This window comes from Solanum dulcamara, chromosome 7 (assembly GCF_947179165.1).
Source record: "Solanum dulcamara chromosome 7, daSolDulc1.2, whole genome shotgun sequence".
In the NCBI taxonomy this organism is placed as follows: Eukaryota; Viridiplantae; Streptophyta; class Magnoliopsida; order Solanales; family Solanaceae; genus Solanum; species Solanum dulcamara.
The window spans coordinates 64,641,408-64,664,649 of record NC_077243.1 but is presented as its reverse complement, the minus strand read 5'-3'; positions in this window follow the sequence as shown (position 1 = coordinate 64,664,649).

Sequence of the window (23,242 nt, the reverse complement as noted above, 5' to 3'; positions counted from 1 at the left end):
TTCTGCTTGCCCAAATTTAATTTTGTAAAGTCGTACAGGCTCCTTAGTGTCTTGGAAATCACTTTCAACTATCAAATTGATACAGGCATAACCCATCCATTACCGTATTACCCCAGACCTCACCTGATTAAAATTTCATCTAAGTCTGACCTAGTCTCAAATTTTCCAAGTTACTACTTAGAAGTTTTCTGGACCAATTTCCTTTCCTATTGGCTTATCCATAATAATGGGAATAGGTCTTTACAATAACATGCCACATCAACTAGAGTCTTTTTCATGGGTGTGAAGTGCTCCACATCTATGAATAGGAGGCTATGAGGCATTTAGGATTTTTCACTTCTTTCATCATTCTTACGCTGTGCAATAGAGTTGAACTCTCTAAGTTTTCCTTCTAATCTTGTTCCTTGCGATTATAAAATCATGTCTCCATGAAGTACCTATTTTAGAAGGAATACAAATACGAACATCGTTAAGGAGCAACAAGTTTAACAGACTCCTAATGATCCCTTGCTCGAGTAAGTCTTTCATGCTGAATTTAGAGAGATTTTCCAAGTACTTTTCCAAGCTATGGTGATGCAAGAAAACCACGAGAAAGTGGATCCTATGAGATACGATGGCTACTAGGGTGCGACTTCACTTGGATGAACCCTTTGGAGTTTCTTGGTTAAAAGGTGGATGAGGATTTATAAGACCTCATAGAGGGTATCCACAAGATTATCAACATAATGGGAGTGACACTGGTGGAAATGTCAAACTTGGTCTATTATCAACTAAAAGGTTTGGACAAATTTGATTTGAGCAATGTAAAGAAAAACAACCTAGGGATATGGGTCCCTTGGATCGGGAAGAATTTAAGGATGCCTTTCCTGACCATTTCTTTCCCTTTGAGTTAAGAGAGGCTAAAATCTAAGTGTTCATCAACTTGAAGCAAGGTAATATGATTGTGAGGAATTATGCTTTGAAGTTCACTCAATTGTCTAAATATGTTCCATTCATGGTTGCCTACTCTAGAGCTCGTATGAGCAAGTTTATTTCATATGTTTTGGATCTAGTGGTCAAAGAATGTAGAGCTGCCATGTTGATCAAAGAGATGGATATTTCAAGGTTGATGACATAGGCCGAGCAAATTAAGGAAGAAAAGCTCAAGGAGAAGGCTAGAGAGTCCAAGAGGGCTCAGACGGATAGTGGTGGCTACTCTCATAAGAGGTTGGGTGGTGATTCTTATCACTCTTAGGCCGGTGGTGATAGAAGGTCTCAATTTTGGAAAAATTTCTTTGGTCTGAATCCATCCAATACTTTGGGTCAAAGTTTCAACAAAGATAGGGTGTCTAACCCGAAAACTCAAGAGGTGGTTCTAATGGATCTTCTATCCCTACTCACCAAAAATATGGCAAGAGACATTTGGGAAAGTTCTTAGCCAGTACCAATGCTTATTTTGGTTGTGGAAAGATGGGCCGCAAAGTGATGGATTCCCCTTCGACTTCTGGAAAGGGTAGAGATTGTCATCATGATCAACCTAGTGCTTCTACTATTTCCACTATTCAGTGGCAAAATAAATTTTATGCTCTTCAGACTCATTAGGAGTTGGAAGATTCTCCCGATATGGTGATTGGTATATTACGTGTCTTTCAGTTTGATGTTTATAAGACCCATGATGCTCATGTCATAATGGAGTACTTGCTCCAGATTGAAGTTAGGAAAGTGTTACCCAAGGAAGTGTCATTGGCCTTGATTATGTTGGGGAATTATTTTAGAGTCATGTAGTAAGGCTATACGAAGAAGTGATCTTGATAAATTGCAAGCTGAAATCATAGATATATTATGTGTTCTTGAAAAGATTTTTCCTTCAAGTTTTTTTGATATAATGATATATTTGACTACTCATTTGGTAAATGAAATTAAGCTTGGCGGTCTGACTTATTTGCGTTGGATGTATTCTTCTGAGAGAAACATGTGCAAGTTCAAGGGGTTGGTTCGTAATCGATCTAATGTAGAAGGATGCATAGTAGAGGGTGTTGTGGTTGATGATTGTTTGAGTTTTTGTTCAAGGTACCTATATGTTGGTGTGAAGACAAGATTCAGTAGGTACCAAACAGAGGATGATGAGGACATTCAAACAAAGGGAGATGATTTTTCACATATGTTTCCTTAGATAGGCCATCCAATCGGAAGTGAGAAGAAAAAGAGAGACAAGACTTTTGAGATCGATATTCATTAGTGGTGTGAAGCTTATCGATATGCTTTGTTCAATATTGGGGATGATAAAGTAAAGGCATTTATAAAGTAAGATAAAATAATTATTTTCTTTAAATATATGTTTTAAAGTTCATTTATAAATACCCAACACTTAAATTTTACATATAATGCTGACAAGGAACATAAAAATTTAATTGATAATAGTGCTAGAGGAAATGCATGGGAAAAAGCACAGATTCATAGTCGAGAATTCATCAATTGATTGCAAGATAAAGTTAAACATGTTGAAGTGCCCAGTTATTTAAGATGGTTAGCTAGAGGGCCTAATAAAGTGACCAAAAGATATACTGGGTATTTTATCAATGGATACTGATTTCATACAATAAAATGAGATGCTCCATACAAGACTCAAAATAGTGGAGTGACTTTGTCAACAACAACAGATAGTTTGCTAGTGAAAGGGACCAAAATCCTGTTGATGGAATGGTTATCTATTATAGATTTATTCAGGATATCATTGAGATTGATTGTTATGGTTGTTTTAGTGTTGTACTATTTAGATGTGATTGGTTTCATAATGAAGTCGACAAATATAGATTGATTTGGATATACTTCAATAAATTATGTAGCACAGATGATCCTTTTGTACTAGCATCTCAAGTGCGTCAAGTTTGGTATGTAGAAATCCAATTGAGAAAGATATTTATTATGCAATAAAAAAAGTTCCTGTTGATTTGTATGATTTGGAAGAAGAGGAATGTTCTAATATTAATCAAATATTTTGAAGGAAGCCTAATGATGACATTAGTTCATCAGATAAATTGCTCGATGTTGATGTCAGATGGTCGAGAGAAGATCTACCTGTTGATATTGTTCATATTTCCTCCCCTGCAGAATATTCAGAAGATATGGCAATGGAAATATCAGAAGACGAGGATGACTTTGATGATACCTATTGGGATTGGATGGAGGAGGATGATTGATGAAGGGTTTCTGAACTTGTTCAAATTTATATCATTCATAGTGTTTTGTAGTGAGCAATATATGTCCTTTTCTGAAATTTTCTTATAGTTCAATTCTAGTTAATAATGATGAGAAATTGATTCTTACATTAAGTATTTCTAACTTTTTCAGTCATAAATTTATGCAGATTGTGACAGTCATGAATCAACAAGGGCGTTCAAAAAGAATCAAAATAACAAAAAAAAGAAGGACATATGTTAAACCTGAAACATTATCATCCTTGGTACAACAAAGATGATCCTTTTTGACAACATAAGAAACTCTTCAAGCTGTGAGGTCAGAGAAACAGAATCTATTAAAGTTAATTGAGAAAGAACAACCAATTTCCAAGCAATAACAAGTAGCACTATAGGCAGAAGCAAATGAAAAATGTGTAGAGGAGCAATCCATCGAGGAGCAACCAACTGTAGAGGAGCAAGTGCAAATGGATTCTACAAGTACTATTCCAACAAATTAACAATCCAAAGAACAAGGTACATATAGCTTAGAAACTTACTAAACTCATTTATTACTTCTAATTATATGTATTTTTAATTATAGATACAGACCCTTTCACTCAAAAAAATACGAGAGGTACAACACGAATGCATGCTGTACATGCAAGACATGAGCGTAAGTTGATCCTACTTAACAACAACAATCAACCTGTTAGACCAACCAAAGATGTTGTAGAGTTAAGTAGCTTCCTTGGCACATTGACAAGGAATGCAACCCTTTTCCCTCTAGACATATTAAATTGGAGATATATGGACACAAAAGATGATTTATGGGCATATACACAGGTTTGAAGTTACTAATGTCAATTATTTATTAAAATTATTTTACATATTTTATCAACCTAATGAAACCAAATTTTAGGAGAAATATGATATCGCTAATGCTACAAAAGAATGGGCTTTAGAAGTAATTGGATCTACTTGGAGAAGGCATAAATATGATTTGAAGAGATTATGTTACAAACCATGTGCTAGTAATGATGTTCTAATGGCAAAAAGGCCTCCTTATGTTCCAGAATGTCAACTTAAGGAACTCCTGATAAACACAAGGTAAATATAATTTTGGAATCTCAACTTCTCTTTTATATTGCGATATGACTGTTGGATAATATTTTTTCTCTCTCTTTTCTATTGTGATATTGATATTGATGCTGCTGCCACCTTTTTTTTCCTTTGTTCTCGCCAATTCTTTTATTTTTTCTCTCGATTTAGTGAATGAGCACGTCATTTATGGTGGAGTTTTATGTGTTCAACTAGTTTTTAGATATGATGTATTTTATTGATTCATTTATTTGAAGAAAATGACCAAAACCAATACTGCAAATCGAAAATAATTGAAGAATCCACTCACTTCCGGCAAAATAAGTTTTTTTCATTCGCAATGATTTGGTGTGATTGCTGCTTCTTTAGTAAATATTAACTTGTTATGTTAAATAGATATTTAATACCATTTTTTTTATGTGAGAAGGAGAAAAAAAAGAAACTACTATAGAACTTAAGGAGCTATTTGTCACCACAAGAGCAAGAAAACCTGGACGTTCGTACAAGAGCTTGAATGAAGACACCATTAGTAAAATTGTATGAATATTATCTACTTGAAACCTCTTTTTATATCATTTATTTGTTCGTAATTTATATTTACTGAACCTGGTAATGAATTTGCTTCGTTAGGCTAAAATGGAGGAAATTGAAAAACAACAAAGTGCAGATGATAGTGGGTCTGTTGATGCATTTTCTACTTTCATGGGTCATGAACATCCAGGACGTCTAAGATTCTATGGAAGGGCGGTTACAAAGAGTTCTTTGAAAAGAAAAGCAAGGAATTTTTGAACAAGTTTTAAATGTCACAAATGATGTAGTGCAACAAATGCAAGAAAGGATACAAAAAATGGAGGAACAAAGGAAAATCATTTAGCAAGATGTTACTGCAAATATAATTTCACAACTTCAACGTGTCGAATTAATTAGTGCAGACGTATTGGCAGCACTGTGTTTCTTCAGTTGGAGAAACTTCTGTGCCACAATATAATGAAGTAATTTGTTGGCCATCTACAAGTAGCAATTATCGAGGTTAGTGTCACTTATTTTCTTGTTGTTAAGTGTATTAGTGACCAACTTCCAACAGTATTCATGTACTTAATTATAGACAAAATCGTGTAATTGAATCCTCTCATGAATGCCTTTGCATTAAACTCAGATAGGATCAGGAGTGGAGTGTGTATGGTTACTAAATGGAGATTATAACTGAGTAAGATGGGAACTCCATTGCTTGGACTGAGGCTGAGCTTACCACAGGGTCAATTTCAGCTATAGGATTATGGTTTTCTCTTTTTTTGACTGCTTCAATTGCCTCTTATTTCCTTTATATAAAGTTGATCATCCTTCTTCTGTGATGGTTATAATCTTTCATTAAAGGAAAAAAGAAGTGGCCTTGGACTCAGCTTCCTTTGTTGGGTAATTGCATTAATTAAGCAGTCAATTTTGGTTGGTAAATGTCAAATTTGATGTGAACAGCCATCAAAATGTTCATGTTATTGTCTATTTGTAACTAATTAGATTAAATTAAAGAATGACGGTGTCATATTTATGCTACTAAGTAAAATTGGTGGGTCCAAGTTTAATTTATTGCCAAATTATTTTCTTATAGTGACTTGTGATTTCTATTAGTCAATAAAAAAGAAATTTTTACAGGATGGGATTCGAAAAATGAAAAAGACTTGGCCTATAATAAGTATCGCATGAGCAAAAAAAAGTTATTTTAAAATATGTAAAAGTAAAATTAAAGATGATTTCCTGATTATTTGTGTATTAAAGACCTTACTCTGAGTGGATATGTGGAAGTACGCGCAACTTTGGTACTTCTTTAGAAAAGTTGCAACTTTCTTTTAAGTCACGCAATTATTCTTAAGATTTTTTATTCTCTCTTTCTATAGGGTTTGATCATAGAGGAAGTTTTATTACTCTTTTCTATGGGTTAAAGGACATTTTTGAGTTTTTTTTTTAATTATATTCTTTTAAAAAATGTACTAATTTATTTTTCATAATCATTTTTAGGTAATGAAAGTGAATAAGGGGATGAAAACAATGAAGGCACGCCTTAGGATGATTTAGTTGGTATCTTTTTGAAATTGAACATGTGTTATACAAGTCTTATATTTTTGGATACTAAAATCTTGTGTTATACGAGCAAGTCTTTTGAATGATCAAACATTATTGTGTATTTTACTTTTATGGATATTACTTGACCTTGGATCTTGAATTGTAATGTTGATTATCAATAGGTTTTTCTTGTTATCATATAAAAATATTTCCTTACGCAATATTGCCTATAATATTTGTTCAAAATTGCGTAAGACTTTATAAGAATGGTCTAAAAACTATCCCAATAGAGCGTTTAAATTATTACGTTGCAATGATAAAATAAGTGTTGCATAGGACCTTTTAGAAACGCTTGTAAATTGACCCAATAGAGTGCTAAAACCGTTGCAATCCTTAAATGTAATGACTGTTGCAATGATAAAATAAGTGTTGCATAAGACTTTATAAAAATGGTTTGGAAACCGTCCCAATAGAGCGGTGAAACCGTTGCTATCACTTATAAATAAGAACTATAGCAAAAGCACATAAATGTTGCATGAGACTTTATAGCAACCGTCCCAATAGACCACTCAAATCATGGCAATACCTCAAAAGTAAGAACCGTTGCAATAGAAACTTCTATTTCGATGATCATACAAACTGATGCTACGAACCGTAGCGATAGATCTTTAGCAACGCAATCTGTTGGGAGGGTTGTTGAAATTGTTGCAATAGGATTATTGCAACGAAATTTCTATCTACTGCAATAGAAAATGAATTGTTGTTGTATGTCATTTTTCTAGTAATGTCTCTTTCTGCGTGCTTCTTCTCTTTTTTTCTCTCTTTCTCCCTCTTTCTACGTGCTTTTCTCTCCTTTTTTCTATCTATTTTTTCTCTTTATTTATTTTTTAAAATAATAATTAATTATCCTAATTTAAAACTAAATTAAATAGTACCAAAATGTTTGAAATTCACATATAATACTTATAATATATTTGTATTAAAAATATTTTAATTATATATTCACCACTATCACGATCCAACCTACCGGATCGTGCGAGAACCCAATCTATAACCTAAGTAGGAGAACCCTTAACTCCTTATATGAAAAACATTGCGGAATTTATATCAAAACTAGAGTATTTAAGCCAAAATTTTTTAGTAATCTGCAATAATCCAATTTATACCATTTATACATTAAAAAAACCCAAGGATACTAGTCTAAAACAGGTACAAGAGCTTCTAAGAGTAGTAACATAATAAATGAAGAATGACATAACTCCCACTATAAGGAAAGAGAAAGAGAAACCACTGGAGGATCGCCTTCGTCTTCACCTAAGAGACATAACTGACCCTGCAACCAAACTATACCAACTGGCATAGCAAGAGTAGTATCAGTATAAACAACACATATTGGAAGGCATCATTAATCAATCTGATACCACCGCATAATATTGAATAGGAAAATAAGAGAGATCATAAATAATTAAACTTTATAAACCTGCCCACCCAACTTGCTAGTAAGCTCCTCACTCTCACACTTATTGCCATCTCCACTCTACTAACTACGGATTCACTACCAATTCTAATTTACAAATCTAAGACCTATGGGTTATAGGCCCACCATACTACTGATCACTTAACTCTAACAATTACCACCAAACAACCTTAGCCACTCAAAGGTTCTACCCCACTACCATTGCTATTGATCCAGTTGTCTCACAACATAGGGACCTAGACCACATTATATCACAAGAATCACAAGAATGAGTTCATTACAACCAAGCCAGCAGGTGATCATTTTATATACAGTCTAGCATGTTTCCTAGTTCATATATACAAAGGCATATCATGAAATAATTCAACAAGTACATAGAATAAACCCGAGAAACCAAACCATCACCTACACTACCAAACCCTAAGGTTTATCCCCAACAACCATGTATTTTATATCTCTGTACATACTACTATGTCCATTACAACTTCACCCATCTTTATATAATAATATCACAATCAATAACTGACCCAATAATAACACCAACCTCTTACCTAGGTCACTTCAAGTTAAACAACCAAGACAATCAAATTTTTGCTCGTGACCCATGACCCATAGCTTAGTTATATAATTTCTCACTAAATTTCCTTCTATACCATACAATGGATATAGATTTAACTACTCAGATAAGAGAAGCCTAGCTTATCTGGGTGTCCAACCATAGTGGAGAGATAATGTTACTTAAATCCTTAGTTCCAGATGTACTATAGGCAGGAAAGGATTGAATTCCATCAATTGAAAGCCTTCCAATACTGAGATTCCTTACCCACTTCTTCCCGCTAAGGTGGGCGGGATGGGGGGATCCAGTTGAGTAAATTTTCTTGCAATCTCTTCTAGTCTAAATTAATGATGATTTGGGTCATTATAATAAATACAAATTTACCCTTCATTTATACTCGAATGATACATAAGAGAGGACACGAACCGGTTAGGGCACGCTTGAAGGAACGACCACTGTCCATGATCTAGGGGAAAATGGAAATACCTTAAATACACGCCTGACCAGGATTACTTAAAGAGAATTTGACCTACTTTTCAAACCACACTACCCTACCTCATCCTGCTCTGGCGGGATTCTTCCCGCTGGAGTGGCGCCTCTTCTGCCGCTCTGGCGGGATGTCGCGACTAGTAAAGAGTGGAGAGAAGAATGGTTTCTCTCCATTCTTCACATTCCCACACTCAAACTCTCCTAAAACTCTCTCAAAGTCCTCACTCCGATCATCTATTCTTTGGTAAGAACCTTGTTCCTAACTTTAAATTAATGTTACTATTCACATTCTAATGATAACATGCTAAGAAATAGTAGAATCAAAGGCCCATAGAGTAGTTTTCAACCTTTTTCGAAATAAATTACTTGCATTGGTAGATTAACGTAGCATGAAGCCTCCTCTTACATCCACAGTGTCTTCACAATGTCTTGGGGGTAAGTTAGCAACAAATTTCACCCAAATCAGACTAGAATATGGGGTGGAAGTTGAAAGGTTTTTCTTGGACCAAACCTTGGTTATGCCAACTATGCATTTTTGGACCAACTTCTTTTGTAAATAAGAGTTCTAGGACTCTTAGGAAAACTGATCTACAAATTTTTTGAATAAATAAGTGATTTAGAGGTGGGGAGGCGCCATCAATGCGCCTGGTGGTCTTCCCTATGAACCCCACTCTAGCGGCCTTCATCCCTCTCTAGCGGGGCCACTCTGGCGGGGCCACTCTAGCGGGATCCTTCCGCTCTGGCGGGATTTCTCCAGGCAATGGCCTTACAGTTTAGGTCCTTTCCTCCCCCTAACCTCTGTTTTTACACTTATACTATTGAGTTCTAATTGAAATTCTATAAAACTTTGTGTATATCGCACTATGGCTCACAACAACGATGCCAACCTCCCCTTCATCCAATTTCCCGATGACGCTATCCGGGAGAGGCATCACAACTATCAGACCAATAAGTTCCTACCCGAGAGAGGCTTCTATATGTTGGGGGTGGCGGACCAGCTACCCACTTTTCATACTAGGCTGGAGGAGTTTGGGTGGGGCCCTTTGATTGAATCCCCTCCATCCGGATGCACTAGATGGGTGAGAGAGTTCTATGCTATACTCCCTACAATATGCTAGGACGACCCTGACCCTACCATCCGCATCAGAGGGATGGACATCCCACTGAGTCCCTACTTCATAAATGTTGTAGTAGAGGTCCTGACGCCTCCAATGCTGACTATGAGGCTAAATTGAGGGAGATGGATCTGGAGTGGCTACGAGACACTCTGGAAGGTCCAGAGAGACAGAATAGGATCTATTGGCCTATCATAAAGGGCATCTCGAGCGCTAACTGGTCTGATGATACTAAGAGGTGGCTACACTTGGTATCCAAGAGGATTTACCCTTCCAACAACTGCACAGATGTGACTTTCCCACGAGCACTAGTGTTGTCTTGCGCCATTCAAGGGAGAGTCCAGAATATGGGGGCCCAGATTATGTCAGAGTGGAAAATATTCTACCAGGGAAACAAGAAGGCATTCTTCCTACCGGGTCTGATTTCCACCATGTGCAAGATGGTCGGGCTTCCGCTTCTGGATTCTAACGAGGTACTTCCTATGGACCCTCCTTTTTACCCCTAACTTATAAGGTGGACCTCTTTTCAAGAACAAAAGAAATGGAAGACAGACGGGTCGAGAGTACTCTGGCAGCAGCAGCAAAGGAAAAGGACGAGGATGCTTCCTCTCCCACTCAGTCACATCTACCAGTTGACCCTTTCTTGGACGAGGACTTAGCTGCAGTTTGGAGGCTATTATGAAGCCTCTTTTCCTAGACCCCTGCCCCTGTGCCATCGGCCACTACTATGGAGGTGGAGATGCTTCATCATTAGTTGAAAAGGGAGAAGAGGAAGAGCGTAGAGAGAGACTGCCTCATGATGAGGATGTAGAAGACGATTAAGGTCATCTTCTCTTATGTCGCTCCCAGAGGGAGATTTCTAACATGAGATAGGGAATTTCAAGAGTTTAACTTCCTGAACAAGGCCTGGACAAGAGAGTAACCTCTCAAGAAGATGGATTCAGATGATGACACTCCCCTTCCTTCCCATTAGACTTTTTTATTTGATTGGTTTGCCTTGTTTGGGAATGTAACAAATAATTTACCGCTTTCCTTACCGATTTTCATAATTTTTGTAAGCACACGGATGCTATTTACTTTCTTCACATCGCCATTCATATATTACAATCACTTTATGGTCCATTCCACATATTGTTAGGCACTATATTGATCTCGGAGTTAGTCAAATCATGCTTCGAAGTTCATTGCTAAAATCAAGGGAAAAACAAGGGACTTCACCTAGAGTTTTTATCTCGCGAGATCCCGCTTTGGTGGGATAATTCCCGCTCTGGTGGAATATTCCTGCTGTGGTGGGATTCGCTGGAACAAAACCTCAGGAAACTTTTTCCCCTTGATATGTTTCCTTCCCCATATCCCCCTTAGATTCTCAGAGTTAAACTTAGCCTCTTTAACTCTTTCTTTTCACGAGCATATTAATACGAACTATCCAGAGTCAAACCCAGTACTAACGTTGGAGATTACCACTTCCCATTACCTTATCACAATAATTAGGCACACCACTGAGGTCCATTCATTACCCCCTATTAGGCCAATAACATCAAGAAAAATAAGGCACAATTTAGAACACTCATATCACCGAGTTCTTATTAGCTCAAGTTAATAGTTCCTCCCATTAGGATAGATAGACACAATTTAGCAACACATTATTTTAGTCCAGTTATGAAATATGTTAAGGAAATCTCTCATAACCACCCTTACACTAATGTACAACACTAGCTTCATTTCTCACCCGTTTCCCAAATAAAATTCAACAGTCCTAAAATTAGAGTTTCTCTATAGTCCCAATTTGTTCTTTTTCCCTTACCAATTTTACCAATGGTAAGTCTATGCACATTTCTAGGCCACCTTCCCTCATATAAGTATATCATTTAACATGTCACAACCTATTCTTTAATCACCTTGTGTCTTACAAAAAGACAAATGCACATAATCCAGTTATGACTCTTTTGTGACATCTAACTGACAAAATTACTAGCAAATGTATATCACATAATTTCAACACACAGACAAGGGTACTTCACACATTAAATCAAGAATTACTACGTACATAATCAAAATATCAGCAATATAACTCAAGCAAGTTCAAAACTATTAATTAAGTCCGCTTCATAGATGACCCTTAGTTGATCATCTAGGCTTTTACACAGCCTCTAAGGCAAGATACCAATTGGAACCTTCTCGGTTCTAATTTTCTTTGTTTGTGTCCTTTCAGCCATGTCAATGGCATACACTTACTTCGTTGAGATACCAATTGGAATCCAGAGATACTAAATAGACTCAACCCATACCCAAGTGACAAACAACACGAATAAGAGAGAAGAAATGTGATGACTTCCTAGAAAGCTTCATAGCTTCCTGAAGATTAGATGTGGACGTCAACACACCAATCCACAGGAGTCTATTCCACACTTGCTTTTGTACTGGGAGACCAATAACTTGAGCTCTGATACCAAATTTTCACAGCCCAATCCACTGGGCCGTGAGTGCACCCACTCTATAACTTAAGTAGAAGAACAACCCTTAACCCCTTATATGAAAAATATTATGGAATTTATATCAAAACTAGAGTATTTAAGCTAGAAATTTCAAGTAATCTGCAATAATCCATTTTACACCATTTATACAAAAAAAATAAGGATACTAGTCTAAATCAGGTATAAGAGCTTCTAAGAGTAGTAACATAATAAATGAAGAATGACGCAAGCAGAAGGTGGGGCTCATAGTCTTCCAGGCCTGCTCCCACTATAAAGAAAGAGAAATAGAAGCTGCTGGAGGACCGCCTTCTTTTCACCTAAGAGACATAACTGATCCTGCAACCAGACTATACCAAGTGACATTGAAAGAATAGTACCAATACAAACAACATGTACTGGTAGGCATCATCGATCAATCTGGTACCCACCGCATAATATATGAACAGGAAAAATAAGAGAGATCATAAACAATTAAACTTTATAAACCTATCTACCCAACCTGCTAGTAAGTTCCTCACTCTCACACTTATTGCCTTCTCCACTCTACTAACTACGGATCCACTACCAATTCTAATTTACAAACCTAAGACATATGGGTTATAGGCCCACTATACTACTGATCACTTAACTTTAATAGTTACCACTCAACAACCTTGGCCACTCAAAGGTTCCACCCCACTACCATTGCTATTGATCAAGTTGTCTCACGACATAGGGACCTAGCCCTTCCATAACCACACCTCCTAACCAACCCTGATTTCTAGGTAACTACCATAATTACTTGTGGAAACCTCAATGAAAATGACTTCTTGTCAACAAGCAACCTCCATTTCTAAACCTATAAATATAGACTAATGCATATATCACAAATGTCATATTGAGGTCTAACACGATCCACCATTTACCCACAATTAAGTCTATACAGGCTCATAGTTCTTTATAACTAACATGCCTCAAGTCAAGGGTTCCTTTATAAGTCCTTTTTCCCTGGCTCATTTACAACTAACCTCACTATTACACCAAAATACAAATACCATCGGGTCCTCTCATGGGACCATCCACACATATATACTTGGCCATCTTAGGGGACCCAATTCAGCCATAAATATATCGAAACGTGACACCCAATTCAAGAACATGTCGAAACATCACACCCGATTTAAATTTGTGCCAAAACGTGACATCTGATCTAATTATGTATCAGAATGTGACACCCAATTCAATTATCCATTTCAATCACAACTATCAACAATAGACCACATTATATTATAAGAACGGGTTCATTACAAATAAGCCAGCAAGTGATCATTTTATATACAGTCTAGCACGTTTCCCCATTCATATACACAAAGGCACATCATCAAAATAATTCAACAAGAACATGAAACACACCCGGGAATCCAAACCATCACCTACACTACCAAATCCTAAGGTTTATCCCCATTATGCACGTATTTTATATATCTGTACATATTACTATGTCCATTACAACTTCACCCGTCTGTACAATAATATCATAATCAATAACTAACCTAATCATTACACCAACCTCCTACCCAGGTCACTTCGAGTTAAACAACCAAGACAAAGGAATTTTTGCCCGTGAACCCGTGACCCTTAGCTTAGTTATACGGTTTCTCATTAAATTTCTTTCTATACTACATAATGGGTATAGATTTAACTACTCAAATAAGATAAGCCTAGACTACCTACACGCCCAGCTATCAAAGAGAGATAATGTCGCTGAAATCCTTGGTTCCAGATGTCCTATGGGCAGGGAAGGACTGAATTCCACCAGTTGAAAGCCTTCCAACGTTGAGATTCCTTCCCCTCTTTTTCCCAAGCCAGGAACAACCTTTTGGAGGATTTTTGCAGTAACCCTCGCCTCTAAACTCTCATTGGAAGAACTGGGGGAAATAAGAAAATTGCGACTTAAGTTCTGTCCCATATTCTCTCGCTTTGGCGGCCATATTTTCACTCTGCCAGTGCCGCTAAGGCAGGACCATCCCGCCAGAGCGGGATGGTGGGACCCAGTTAAGTAAATTTTCTTGTGATTTTTTCTACTCTAAATTAACGATGATTCGGATCGTTACAACCACATTCATTGAAAGATGCCTATAATATATATATATATATATATCATATATTGATTTCAAAATATATTATAATTATTATTTATTTTTTCTCTTATTAATGGTGCTAAAATATATTATTGTATTAAAAATATTTTAGTTATATATTCACCACATGCATTGAAATATGCATATAATATATTGAATTTAAAATCTATTATAATTATTTTTTATTTTTCTCTTATTAATGGAAGTATTATTGTATTAAAAATATTTTAGTTATATATTCACCACGTTCATTGAAACATGTCTATAATATGTATAATATATTGAATTCAAAATGTATTACTAGTACAATTCAATATTATACATTGTTATGAATTCAATTATTGTTATTTCAACAAATATAATATATTTCTAACAACCTAAATTAATTTGAATAGTACTAGAATATATGAAATTCACACATAATACTTATAATACATTTGTAATAAAAATGTTTTAGTTACATATATTCACCACGTGCATTGAAACATGCATATAATATGTATAATATATTGAATTCAAAATGTATTACACGTATCATTTATAATTTTTTTATTGTGTTAAAAATGCATTATATAAAAATGTTTTAGTTATATATCTCACCATATGTGTTGAAACATGTCTATAATATGTATAATATATTGAATTCACATGTGTTACAATTGTTATTTATTTTTTTCTCGTATTAATGAAGTTAAATTATATTATTGTATAAAAAATATATATGTTATATATTCACAGTGTGCATTGAAAAATATCTATAAAGTGTATAATGTATTAAATTTAAAATGTATTACAAGTATAATTTATATTTTTTTTAATTTCATTAATAATGTCAAAAAAAATCCTCATATTTTCAAAAAACAACATTAATCTTCACCAAACATCCTTAAACATTAAAATAAATGAAATTTAAAAAAGAAAGAGAGAAAAAAATGATTGAAGAAAAGAAAAGAAGGAAAGAGAGAAAATGATGAAAGAAGAAAGGAGAGAGAGAGAGAGAAAAAATGACGGAAGAATAAAGGAGAGAGAGAGAGAGAAATAAAGAGAAAGATCTATTTGTGGTAAGAAAAATAAAGTTAATTTGTGTAAGAGTAAAATATATGTTATAATTAGTAAATAAAGTTATACAATGTATTATTTATGTAAATTGCCCTTTTGAGTATCATAGAAGAGAAAGTTTGAGATTTGCTTCTTAGCAAAAACCAAAATTAGATCGGCCAAGTGGAGTGGTATATGATTGACTCTACATTCATTTGGTGCTTATGCTGATGACTAACCATTAACGTAAATATTTTTTTATGTGAAAATAAGGGTAAATATTTTGAACAGTCACCCATATTTGAGAAATTGTCTAAAAATATTATTTTTGTTTCTTTTAGGATTATATTGTCATCCAACTGTCTCTATTTTTCTCCAAATATACTTGCACAATAAAATATCTTCTTTCTTTTAATGAGATGACATGTCAAATTATTTTTAATAATACATTTTTTAACTCTTTTAAACAATTCATATTTTATACCCAATAAAAATTATTACTTTTTCATATTGTTAAACAAAGAATTTTATTATTGTTAAAGATGTAATGTCAGATTTTCAACTCAAATAACGTTTAATAAATTTACTTTTTTTTATTATATTAAAAATAAAGTTGCATTTGTATTTATATATCTTATCATATCAAGAGAAAAATAAAAAAAAAATTATTTTTACTTTTAGTATTAACTTTTCATTCTAAATTATTTCTCATTTTTAGTTGTTCATTTTAGCATATAAAAAAAAATACAATTAATTTTTCTATTATTATTTTTAACATTAATTATTTATTCTAAATCATTTCTCATATCATTCATTCTCTAAGTTCTTAAAGAATGTGCAAAGTGCACACTCTTAATCGGATGTCATCTCACATTATTCTTCTTTTTTTTTTAACAATAATTTTTTTTCTTTTTAACTGAGCTTGTTATATTTACTTTAGTTATAGAATCTCTTCGTAGGGGAAATTTACCATCCATATGGGATACATCTTTACTTGTTCAGTATTAATTTAACATATTTTTTAAGAAATAATAAATAGAATGATAAATTTTACTATATCACTCTCTAAATATAATAAATTTAATATTTTAAAAAATGTGCTGACAAGTGACTGTAATTAATAATAACATGCATTAAAGTTAATTATTAAAAGTAAACGGAGTTAAAATTGTGACATGACATTTTTAACAATAAACAAAATTGCATTCTTTTTATAATATGAAAAAGTAATATTTTTTTATTGGGTATAAATTATGGATAGTTTAAAGAGTTAAAAATTGTATTGTTAAAACAAAACAAAAAATAATGTGACATGTCATCTCATTAGGAGAGAGAAAAATATTTTTTTTGTGTCAAGTTTTTTTTGAGTCAAATAAGAATAATTGGGTGATATTGAAATTATAAAAGAAACAAAAATAATAGTACTAGGCAATTTCCCAAACATGGGTGACTGTTCAGAAAATTTACTCGTGAAAATAATTATTACTAACCGTTAATTTATGTGTCATTTTCTTCGAGATATGATTTTTTTTAATTTGATCGTGAATTCAAATACAGAATCGTTAAACTTTTTGTTCGTTTGTTTTGATATAATTTGCTTAATAACCCAAAAGCCATCCCCTTTTTTGTGTGGGTGAGAGAGGGGATGAGAAAGCTTAGAAACATAAATATATTCAACTAACAGAACCAAACTCCCCACCCTCCCCGCCTCTATTTTAAATATAATTTCTTTTATGGGCTAATTTGAGCTATATAGGTAGCCTAAATAGTCCTTAGCTTTTTTATGCGTATTTTTTATCTTTGGCTAAATTCATTCATCGATACATATATTCCTAATCAAATTGGAATAAACTAATTATTATAGTGGAATAGATAGAATCATAGAATCTTTACACATTAAATTAAGGAAAAATTATCTAATTATACATTCTTCTTTACCCTATTATCTATTATTCCCTATCATTCCAAAATATTACAAAAATTCCTCTTTTTCTCACATTCTTTCCTTTTCCAGATACATTACCGAGAACCGTCTCACCTACACGATTTTTATTCCTTTTTCACGCTTAAAATCACTCCATGGTATCACCAGTTACCTCTATCACTTTATATTTGAATTTCAAATATTTTCTCTTTCCAGTTAATAGATTGCAAGTTATTAAGTTCTTCTTCATCTTCTTCTTCATACCCATTTTTTCTTTACAATTCATCAGTTTGTCGATTTTTCAATTTTTTTTAGCTTTTTCATCTATAAATTTCTAATACATATGGATGATGCTCCATCTTTTAGTATTGCAATTGCCCAATTAGTTTCAACTACTGAAGATAATGTACGTCGTATATTTGCTGAAGATTTTATTTAAAATATATCTTAATAAAGAAACTATACATTATTCATGAAGAATTTGAGATTAGAGAAGTTAAAGTCAAAGAAGTATGCATCTTCGCCTTCTAAATCTATTGTGAAAAAATGTCACGATCCAAGCCTAGGGCCTAGACGTGACATGGCGAATGAGGAACCCGAAAGTATCTCAAACAAGCCTCTTAGCATTCTTTTAGTCTTTCATAGGTAATGATGATAAATAAACAAGCGAAAATCATAATAGTAAATCTTCAACTTACATATGTCCAACAATACCTCTAACTTTTAGATTTATAGGGGCTAAGACAAGTCTCTAGCTCACCCTCAATCATAATAGAAGAAATTCCATAATAAAATATCTCAACATATCATAAGCTAGAAAGATAAAGGAGTATTGTTCCCAAAACATGGGAACTCACCAAAAATAGTCTTCAACGGAATCTCAACTAGCCACGTGGAGGAGAATGAGGAGGAGCACTGGTCCCTACATGGTGATATCATGTAGGCAAAAGAATATGCGTTAGTACTTTGAATGTACTAAGTATGTAAGGATGCATGAACATTGAGGAAATATTAAAATATTTCTGTAATATGGAATATAATGTAATGCATGCATAATAAATCATATAGATATCCTTTAAAACATTCATTTTGTGGGAAAATGACCATAACCGATATTTAAGACCATGCGAACTATTACATGAATTCCAACATAACCCCCTACGTTGGCCGGGGAGACTACTTGCCAGGTAGAACTCCGCTAACTTCATTCATTTCTTTAACTTTAACTTAAAGGGCTTTCATGGATCCATTAGCCTAAGCCTACAAGGGATCCTATGTTGGCACATAGTTAATGAGACAAGGGGTTGCTACTAGGATTCCCTTACCGAATTCCACCTCAATGACCCATTCGGTGCTAAGTCAATCCCACATAATAGTTTAATACTTCAAAATAGTCATAGCATATAGCTTGAGAATTCAAAACATCATATTCGGTAGAATAGCTCATTAAAACATTTGGTAATTCAAATATGCAAGAATTTTCCTTAATGCATAAAGAATACATTATTCATATCATTTCATCATTTTTTTTCATAAGACTCCCTTTTGATTATAGACATTGCTTTCATAAATATTCATTTGGAGTCAAAGCTTTTAAGTCAAACTTCATTAAAAATATAGTAAAACTAGGTAGGTTAAAATCACTTCAACTTGCAAACATGTATGTAAATAAATATGCATAAATACATTGAAATCCATTAATTAAAAATCATGCTTTAACCAACCCACCATGAATTTTAAGAACCTTTAAAGAGATAAATAGATAAATTACTTGCAATCCATCAATTCATACATATGAAATCATGTTGCATCAAAATAGATCAATAATCATTAGTTTAACCATGATTCATGCTATTAAGAATAAATAAGAATTTTCCATAAGAAAATATTACTTGAAACACGAGATTTAATTGAAAGAGTTTTTGGACTACATGGGTGGAAGAACCCATGGATAAACACCACATAATTTAGAGTAAAGCTTAACGAAAATAAACATAATTTATCATATAATTAAAATACTTTAGGCATGAGAGTGGAAAGAATACTCTCATTGAAGCCTTACATACCTAGAATCCGAAGCTTTAGTTGTAATCGAAGGATTTAATGAACACTCTCGAGTCCTAGTTTTTCTTTTCGATGGAATATTTTGTGTACTACCCAGAGTATATGAATCACCGGAATAGTATTTCTTCACTACTAAGAACTAAAACTATATTTGAGAATGAGTAAAAAAGTGTATAGAGAGAAGAGTTACTTGAGAAAACTTGATGAATAAAATGAGAAAATAAGGAGGGTACTTATAGGTGTAGAAGAGGGACCTAACAATAAATAAAAATAATTACAAAGGATGATCTTGAAAATTCAATTGAGGATTTTGATGTCACGGATGATGTCAAAGGGTTCTAGATCTTTCCATGGTAGGTGAGATGAGTTCTCTTTAACAGAATACTCTTTTTCGGAGCTGCGTTTGAATAAGATAAATTCCTTATTAGAATTTTGTGTCTCATAAGAATTGTACATATATAGTCTAGTTTTAGGTCGTTCAAGAATCAACCAATTTGGAGCATCCTACAGTGAAATATGATTTTTCTTCTATAAATACTCTATTCCGTCACAACATCCTGTCTTACAATAATTAATTTATTTGACCTACTTAACCTCTGAAACGTAAAATATGATCTTCACAAACATTGTAGGTAATGATGCTGAGGTTACTCAAAAATTTGAATCACCTAATTTGGACCATGTTATGAAAAGTTATGCTCAAAATACAGAAGTTGTATCATTTTTTTGCAAGAATTGAAACATCGTATACAATGTTTTTAGGGTATGTTACATTATATCCCCCTTGGGAACATTCGTCCTCGAATGAGGAAAGATTTAGCTTGAGTAGAGTAGTGTGTAAACCAGCAACCCATTATTAATGCAATAGTGTAATTTAAAACATCGTTTGAAATATATTTCATAATTTTGCAAGCATATGACTAGAAAAGTTGAGATGCAAAGATTTCAAGTAATTGAGCAAGGACAACTTAATACCTTAGGTTTGGGTAGAGGGAAAAATATAAGGGTATCGCTTAATCATATCCGCTTTCGCTTCCCATGTTGCACTTTCTATTTGTTGATTCCTCCAAAGGACTTTAACAGATGCAACTTCTTTGTTCCTCAATCTCTTAACTTGCCAGTCCAAAATTTCGACAGGAACTTCTTCATAGGTCAAGTTTTCTTCAATATTCACTACTCCCATAGGTACAATGGAACTAGGATCACCTACACTTTTTTTCAACATAGACACATGAAATATCGGATGAACCATGGCCATTTCCAATGGTAATTCCAACTCATATGCAACCTTGCCAACACGTCTCACGATTCTATAAGGCCCTACATACCTAGGGCTCAATTTCCCCTTTTTACCAAATCGAACCACACCCTTCATGGGTAAAACCTTTAGATACACCCAATCGTCCATATTAAACTCAAAATCCCTTCTTCTAGTGTCGGAATAGGATTTTTGACGACTTTGAGCCGTCTTCAACCTTTCTCTAATGATCTTCATCTTCTCTAAAGCATCAACTACCAAATCGGAGCCCAATAAGGTCATCTCGCCTACTTCGAACCAACCAACTGGTGATCTACATCGTCTCCCATACAAAGCCTCAAACGACGCCATCTCAATACTTGAGTGGTAACTATTATTATAGGCAAACTCGATGAGCGGTAGATGATCATCCCAATTTCCTTTAAACTCCAACATACAAGCCCTTAACATATCCTCTGGTGTTTGAATCGTCCTTTCGGCTTGCCTATCCATTTGAGGATGGAATGATATGCTCAACTTTACCTTAGTACTAAGGCCTTTGTGAAACGATCTCTAAAAGTGAGAAGTGAATTGGGTACCACGATCCAAAATAATGGATAACGGCATACCATGCAACCTCACCAACTCCCGAATATACAACTTGGCATAGTCTTCGGCACTATAGAAAGTCTTCATCGGTAGGAAGTGAGCTGACTTAGTCATTCTATCAATAATTACCCAAATCGAGTCATGACGCTTTCGGGTATGAGGCAAACCCACTACAAAATCCATATTCACATATTCCCACTTCCAAGTAGGGATTTCAATGTCTTGGGCTAGGCCACCCGGCCTTTGATGTTTGGCCTTCACTTGTTGGCAATTCGTATATTCGGACACAAATTTTGCTATGTCCTTTTTCATGCCACCCCACCAATACAACTCCTTTAAGTCTCGGTATATTTTCGTTGAACCGGGATGAATAGAGTATGTAGAATTATGAGCCTCCATCAAGATCAAACTGCTTAGGCCATCAACATTCGGAACACATATCCGACCTTGGTAGTATAGCACCCCATCCCCCCTTGGAAAAGACCTCTATCTTCTTTTTCTTTACCAACTTCTTTAACTCGATAAACTTCGGGTCAAGATCTTGCTTTGATTTAACATCCACCACCAAAGAGGATTCAGACCTATTTTGAACAACCATACCACCATCATTAGTACCACACAACTTCACCCCTAATCTAGCCAACCGGTGAACATCTTTCACCAACTCCCTCTTCCTTTCATCCACATGGGCCACACTCCCCATAGACACTCTACTAAGTGCATCAGCAACCACATTGGCTTTACCCAGATAATAGTGCACACTCATATCATAGTTCTTAAGGAGTTCTAACCACCTCCTTTGCCTTAGCTTAAGGTCCTTTTGGGTGAATACATATTGAAGACTTTTATGATCAGTATACACATCCACATGCCTCCAAATCTTCAGAGCAAAAACAACGGCCGCCAATTCAAGGTCATGGGTAGGGTAGTTACGCTCATGCACCTTTAATTTCCTAGAAGCATAGGCTATGACCTTGCCATTTTGAATTAAGATACAACCTAAACCAATCTATGAAGCATCACAATAAACTACAAACCCTTCTAATCCTTCTGGGAGAGTCAAAATAGGAGTGGAGGTAAGTCGATCTTTCAAGGTCTGGAAACTCTTTTCACACTCATCCGTCCATATGAATTTAACTTTCTTTTGGGTCAATTTTGTCATAGGAGATAAGACGGAAGAAAAACCTTTGACGAACCTTCTATAGTACCCGACTAGACCCAAGAAGCTCCTAATATCTGAAGGAGACAATGGTCTAGGCCAATTCCTGACTGCCTCTATTTTCTTAGGATCAACCTTGATTCCATCACTGGACACTACGTGACCAATAAATGCCACCTCCTTTAACCAAAATTTACACTTACTAAATTTTGCAAACAATTGCCTATCCCTCAATGTTTGAAGCACAACTCTCAAGTGATTTTTATGTTCTTCCTCACCCCGAGAGTAAATCAAAATATCATCAATGAAGACCACCATAAAAGTATCAAGGTAAGATTTGAACACCCTATTCATCAATTCCATAAATACTGCCGGTACATTCGTTAACCCAAAATTCATCACCACAAACTCAAAGTGACCATACCTTGTTCCAAAGGCCATTTTTGGAATGTCACACTCCCTCACCCGTAGTTGGTGATAGCCGGACTGAAGGTTGATCTTGGAGAAGTGACTTGCCCCTTGTAATTGATCAAACAAGTCATCTATTCTAGGAAGTGGTACTTATTCTTAATAGTCATCTTATTTAATTACCGGTAGTCTATGCACATTCAAAGTGACCCATCCTTCTTTCTCACAAATAGAACGGGAGCACCCCATAGAGAAATA